Below are 7,099 nucleotides of genomic sequence, written 5' to 3' on the forward strand. Positions count from 1 at the left end.
TGATGGGCCAGAGGGCATGTGGCCAGTGGGACTTAGAACTCCTACGCCCTGGCTTCAGCCAAAGTCCAAGTCTTGAAGGTTCAGAGGTGAGGCCACGCTGTCCTGCCTAGCCTGAGAAGAGACAGTTTGGATGTGCCCTAGTTTCTACAAAGAGGTAGGCAAAGCCCTTCTGCAAAGGGGTTACTCAGGCACTGCTGGGCCTTTCCTCCACCCACTAAGCCCCCTGCCTGACAGTTTGTGGGGGTGGGAGGAGATATACAAAAATACATTAATGGTAGGCAATTGCGTTGGCTCAAGCCTGTAATCCCAGCACTTTGGGAGCCTAAGGCAGGTGAATCACTTTAGGCCAGGAGTTCAAGACCAGCCTGGCCAACATGGTGAAACCCCGTCTCTACTAAAAATACCATCAGGTGTGATGGTTCACGCCTGTAATCCCAGCGCTTTGGGAGGCCAAAGCGGGCAGATCACTTGAGGTCAGGAGTTCGAGACTAGCTGGACCAACATGGTGAAACCTCATCTCTACTAAAAATACAAAAATTAGCTGGGGCGTGGTGGCAGTCGCCTGTGGTCCCAGCTACTCAGGAGGCTGAGGTAGGAGAATTGCTTGAACCCAGGAGAGGGAGGCTGCAGTGAACCAAGATCATGCCATAGCACTCCAGCCTGGGTGACAGAGCAAGACTCCATCTCAAAAAAATAAAAATAAAAATAAATAAATACAAAAAAAGTAGCTGGGCATCATGGCACGCACCTGTAATCCCAGTTATTCAGGAGGCTGAGGCAGGAGAATCACTTGAACCTGGGAGGCAGAGTTTTCAGTGAGCTGAGATAGCACCACAGCGCTCCAGCCTGGGTTACAGAGTGAGACTCCATCTCAAAATAAGCAAACAAATAATAATAATAATTGTTTAATGCATTAATGGTAGATCCTGCTCTCAAGGATTTTTCAGACAGATAGGGACAGAAGATGTTACCAAAATCAACTCTTGGTCCTGTGTGGTGGCTCATGCTGGTCATCTCAGCACTTTGAGAGGGCACGGGAGTAGGATCACTTCAGCCCAGGAGTTGGAGACCAGCCTCAGCAATACTGAGACCCCTGTCTAAAAAATTAAAAAATACACAACTTAGCTAGGTATGGTAGCACGCGCCTATAGTCCCAACTACTTGGGAGGCTAAGGTGGGAGGATCGCTTATGCCCAGGAGTTTGGGACTGCAGTGAGCTATGATTGTGCCACTGCACTCCAGCCTGGATGACAGAGGTTTACCCTGTTTCTAAATAAATAAATAAAAATTGGCCAGGCACGGTGGCTCACGCCTGTCATTCCAGCACTTTGGGAGGCTGAGGCAGCCGGACCACCTGAGGTCGGGAGTTCGAGACCTGCCTGACCAACATGAGAAACCCCCGTCTCTAGGAAAAATACCAAATTAGCAGAGCGTGGTGGCACATGCATGTAATCCCAGCTACTCAGGAGGCTGAGGCAGGACAATCGCTTGAACCCAGGAGGTGGAGGTTGCAGTGAGCTGAGATGGTGCGATTGCCCTCCAGCCTGGGCAAGAAGAGCAAAACTGTGTCTCAAAAATAAATAAATAAATAAATAAATAAATAAATAAATAAATAAATAAATATTGGCCAGGCGCAGTGGCTCATGCCTGTAATCCCAGCACTTTGGGAGGCCAAGGCGGGTGGATCACAAGGTCGGGAGATCGAGACCATCCTGGCTAACACGGCAAGACCCCATCTCTGCTAAAAATACAAAAACAATTAGCCAGGCATGGTGGTGGGCACCTGTAGTCCCTGCTACTCGGGAGGCTGAGGCAGGAGAATGGCATGAACCCGGGAGGCGGAGCTTGCAGTGAGCCAAGATCGCACCACTGCACTCCAGCCTGGGCGACAGAGCGAGACTCCATCTCAAATAAATAAATAAATAAAAAAAAATTAAATAAGCTCTTGCAATGGAATGAATGCTCCAAAACGTAAATTGGAAGGCCGGTTGCAGTGGCTCACGCCTATAATCCCAACACTTTGGGAGACTGAGGTGGGTAGATCACCTGAGGCCAGGAGTTTGAGACCCACCTGGCCAACATGGTAAAACCCATCTCTACTAAAAATACAAAAATTAGCCAGGCGTGGGGCGCGTGCCTGTCTTCCCAGCTACTCAGGAGACTGAGGCATGAGAATCGCTTGAACCCAGAAGGCAGAGCTTGCAGTAAGCTGAGATCACATCACTGCACTCCAGCTTGGACGACGGAGTGAGACTCTGTCTCAAAAAATAAAAAACTTTTTTAAAAAAGAAAGGGCAGGCCAGGCACGGTGGCTCATGCCTGTAATCCCAGCACTTTGGGAGGCTGAGGCAGGCGGATTACCTGAGATCAGGAGTTCAAGACCAGCCTGGCCAACATGGTGAAACCCTTCATTTATATATACATATAATTTATATAATATATATAATTTATATAATATATATAAATTATATATAAATTAGCTGGGCGTGGTGGCACACGCCTGTAATCCCAGCTACTTGGGAGGCTGAGGCAGGAGAATTGCTTGAGCCCAGGAGAGGGAGGTTGCAGTGAGCCAAGATCGTGCCACTGCACTCCAGCCTGGCTAACAGAGCAAGACTCTGTCTAAAACAAACCAAACAAACAAACAAACAAAAATAGAAATGGCTTTACCTGGGAAAGGGGCAAGCTGGGAGCTACTCCTCTGCTAGCCTAGAGCTGTGTTTTCACAGCTGTGTTGCAGAAGCAAACTGTTCTCCCCTCTCTCCTTATTCAGACCAACCAATATGCCAACTCAGACTAACCTGTCCTTCAGCAGGGTGCTCAGTTGTAGGGGATATTGAAGTGTAAGAAATGGACTTTGCCTCTAAAAGATTTACAACCTATTGGGAACAGAAGAAAAACACACGTGAAACAAGTAAAATACTTCAAGATAGGGATATATTTGAAGACTAACTATGCTATGCCAATCAAGGGTTTTTGGTTTTTGGTTTTATAGAAACAGGGTCTCACTATGTTGCCCAGACTGGCCTTGAACTCCTGGGCTCAAGCCATCTTCTAGCCTCAACTTTTCAAATTGCTTTGATTACAGGCATGACCAATTAAGGTTTTTAGATGCACGCAGGAAAGCTAATTCTATGGAGAAAGTAGTACTGTTGTAACCGCCCAAGGGGTTCACTTTGCCCGAGCCGATTCATCAAGACAGGGGAATTGCAATAGAGAAAGAGTAATTCACGCAGAGCCAGCTGTGCGGGATACCGGAGTTTTATTATTACTTAAGTCAGCTTCCCCAAGCATTTGGGGAGCAGAGTTTTTGTTGGTGGTGGTGGTGTTTTGGTTTTTCTGTTGTTTTGTTTTGAGACAGAGTCTCGCTCTGCCACCTAGGCTGGAATGCAGTGGCACAATCTCAGCTCACTGCAGTCTCCACCTCCTGGGCTCAGAGAATTCTCCTGCCTCAGTACCCAGAGTGGCTTGGATTACAGGCATGCGCCACCATGCCCAGCTAATTTTGTATTTTTAGTAGAGATGGGGTTTCACCATGTTGGCCAGGCTGGTCTTGAACTCCTGACCTCAGGTGATCCACCCGCCTCCACTTCCCAAAGTGCTGGGATTACAGGTGTGAGCCACCACGCCCAGTCGGGGAGCAGAGTTTTTAAGAATAACTTGGTGACTGGGGGAAGCCAGTGAGCCAGGAGTACTGACTGGTCAGGGATGAAATCACAGGGAGTTGATGTTGTCTTCTTGCTCTGAGTCAGTTCCTGGGTGGGGGCCACAAGATCAGGTGAGCCAGTTTATTGATCTGGGTGGTGCCAGCTGATCCATCAAGTGCAGGGTCTGCAAACTATCTCAAGCACTGATCTTAGGAGCAGTTTAGGGAGGGTCAAAAGCTTGTAACCTCCAGCTGCATGACTCCTAAACCATAATTATTTCTAATCTTATGGCTAATGTTAGTCCTACAGAAGCAATCTAGTCCCTAGGCAAGCAGGAAGATGGTCTGCTTTGGGAAAGGACTGTTATCATCTTTGTTTTATGTATTGTTTGTTTGTATGTATGTATGTATGTGTTTATTTTTGAGGCAGTCTTGCTCTATCGCCCAGGCTGGAGTACAGTGGCGCAATCTCTGCCTCCGGGGTTCAAGCAGTTCTCCTGTCTCAGCCTCCCTGGTAGCTAGGACTACAGTCACACGCCACCTTGCTCAGCTAATTTTTATATTTTTAATAGAGACGAGGTTTCACCATATTGGTCAGACTGGTCTCGAACTCCTGACCTCAGGTGATCCACCCACCTTGGCCTCCCAAAGTGCTGGGATTACAAGCATGAGCCACTGTGCCCGGCCATCGTCTTTGTTTCAAACTATAAATTATAAATAAATTTCTCCCAAAGTTAGTTCAGCCTATGCCCAGGAATGAAAAAGGACAGCTTGGAGGTTAAAAGCAAGATGGAGTTGGTTAAGTTAGATCTCTTTCACTGTATCAGTTATAATTTTGCAAAGGCGGTTTCACTGTCTTTGGGAAGACCTCACGGGGAGATGGAATTTTGTGCAGTTTGACTTGAAAAAAGTAGTGTTTGGCTGGGAAAGGGAAAAGAGCCTCCTAGGCAAGGAACAGGAACAGCTTGGTAACATTCAGGAACAGGTATGAGTTCTGAGAAAGGCAATGAAGCCCTGGCATGTGGTAGTGGGCCTGGTACTATCAGCTAGGCCTTGGTGTTCCACTGAAGTGAACAGTTTCACAGTACGTCAACACCAGACAAGGCTACTCTGTGGCCATGATAAACCAAGACAAAAACATCACGGCCAGGCACAGTGGCTCACGCCTATAATCCCAGCACTTCGGGAGGTCGAGGTGGGTGGGTCATGAGGTCAGCAGTTCAAGACCAGCCTGGCCAAGATGGTGAAACTGTCTCTACTAAAAATACAAAAATTAGGCAGGCACGATGGCAGTCGCCTGTAATCCCAGCTACTCAGGAGGCTGAGGCAGGAGAATCGCTTGAACTTAGGGGCGGAGGTTGCAGTGAGCTGAAATCACACCACTGCACTCCAGCCTGGGTGACAAAGTGAGACACTGTTTCAAAAAAAAAAAAAAAAAAAAAAACATCACGGCCGGGCGCAGTGGCTCATGCCTATAATCCCAGCACTTTCGGAGGCTGAGGTGGGCAGATCATGAGGTTAGGAGTTCAAGGCCAGCCAGACCAACATGATGAAATCCCATCTGTACTAAAATTACAAAATTTAGCTGGGCGTGGTGGCGTGGGCTTGTAATCCCAGCTACTCAGGAGGCTGAGGCAGGAGAATTGCTTGAACCCGGGAGGCAGAGGTTGCAGTGAGCCGAGATTGTGCAACTACACTCCAGCCTGGGCGACAAAGCAAGACTCTGTCTCAAAAAACAAACAAGAAAATCATCACTCATGTCAGAACACAGGCAAAAATATGGACATTGTCCAAAACACCGAAATGACCAAAAATTTCCCTGTTTTCGCCAATGTGATTCACTGCAGCTGCTTTCCCAATCACAACTTTAGTTTTGCTGCTTTCCTCCCACCTTATAGATAACATTTATTAAGGTACAGGATGTGGGAGGACAAAAAAACTTCCTTCTACCTTCTCAGGTTCTGTAGCTGAGACTAAGAATTAAACCGGCCAGGCCGGGCACGGTGGCTCATGCCTGTAATCCCACCCCTTTGGGAGCCTGAGGTGGGTGGATCACCTGAGGTCAGGAATTCGAGACCAGTCTGGTCAACATGGTGAAACCCCATCACTACTAAAAAAAAAAAAAAAAAAATACAAAGATTAGCCGGGCGTGGTGGGGCGTGCCTGTAATTCCAGCTGCTCGGGAGGTGGAGAAAGGAGAATCGCTTGAACCTGGGAGGCAGAGGTTGCAGTGAGCGGAGATCGTGTCACTGCACTCCAGCCTGGGTGACAAAGTGAGACTCCGTCTCAAAAAAAAAAAAAAAAAAAAGAATTAAACTGGCCACGTGCCATGTGTGGTGGCTCATGCCTGTAATCCCAGCACTTTGAGAGGCTGAGGTGGGAGGTTTGAGCCTAGGAGTTCAAGACTAGCTGGGCGACATAGTGAGACCTCATCTCTACAAAAATAATTTAAAAATTAGCTGACGTGGTGGCGCAAGCCTGTGGTCCCAGATATTTGGGAGGCTGAGGTGGGAGGATTGTTTGAACCTGGGAGGTTGAGGCAGCAGTGAGCTGATGGTGCCATGGCATTCCAGCCTGGGAGACTGAGGCCCTGTCTTAAAAAAAAAAAAAAAAGAAAGAAAAGAAAAGAAAAAAACCTGATGTAAGACAGATATACAGAAGAAAGGCATACAAATTTTTTTTTTTTTGGGGGGGAGACTCTCTCTTGCTCTGTCGCCCAGGCTGGAGTACAGCGGCACAATCTCGGCTCACTGCAACCTCTGCCTCCCGGGTTCAAGCGATTCTCGTGCCTCAGCCTCCCGAGTAGCTGGGACTACAGGCACCCGCCACCACACCAGGCTAATTTTTTTGTATTTTTAGTAGAGATGGGTTTCACTGTGTTTGCCAGGATGGTTTTGATCTCCTGACCTCGTGATCCGCCTGCCTCAGCCTCCCAAAGTGCTGGGATTACAAGTGTGAGCCACCACGCCCAGCCAGGCATACAAATTTTATTTAATATTTTTGTGTGTATACATGGGAGACTTTAGAAAGAAAATGAAGACCCAAAGAAGCTGTTAGGCTCAAAAGCTTATATACCTTTACCTTTTCACACAAAGAACAATCAACTGTGGGCTGGGCTCGGTGTCTCACGTCTGTAATCCCAGCACTTTGGCAGGCGAGGGGGCAGATCACCTGAGGTCAGGAGTTCAAGACCAGCCTGGCCAACAGGGTGAAACCCTGTCTCTACAAAAATACAAAAATTAGCCAGGCGTGATGGCACATGCCTGTAATCCCAGCTACTTGGGAGGCTGAGGCAGGAGAATCGCTTGAACCCAGGAGGCAGAGGTTGCAGTGAGCCGAGATTGTGCCACTGCACTCCAGACTGGGTGACAGAGGGAGACTGTTTCAAAAAAAAAAAAAAAAAAAGAACAGTTAATTGTTCACAACTGGGCACAGTGGGGATGAGACAAGACA

The sequence above is a fragment of the Macaca mulatta genome, chromosome 14 (assembly GCF_049350105.2).
Source record: "Macaca mulatta isolate MMU2019108-1 chromosome 14, T2T-MMU8v2.0, whole genome shotgun sequence".
In the NCBI taxonomy this organism is placed as follows: domain Eukaryota; kingdom Metazoa; phylum Chordata; class Mammalia; order Primates; family Cercopithecidae; genus Macaca; species Macaca mulatta.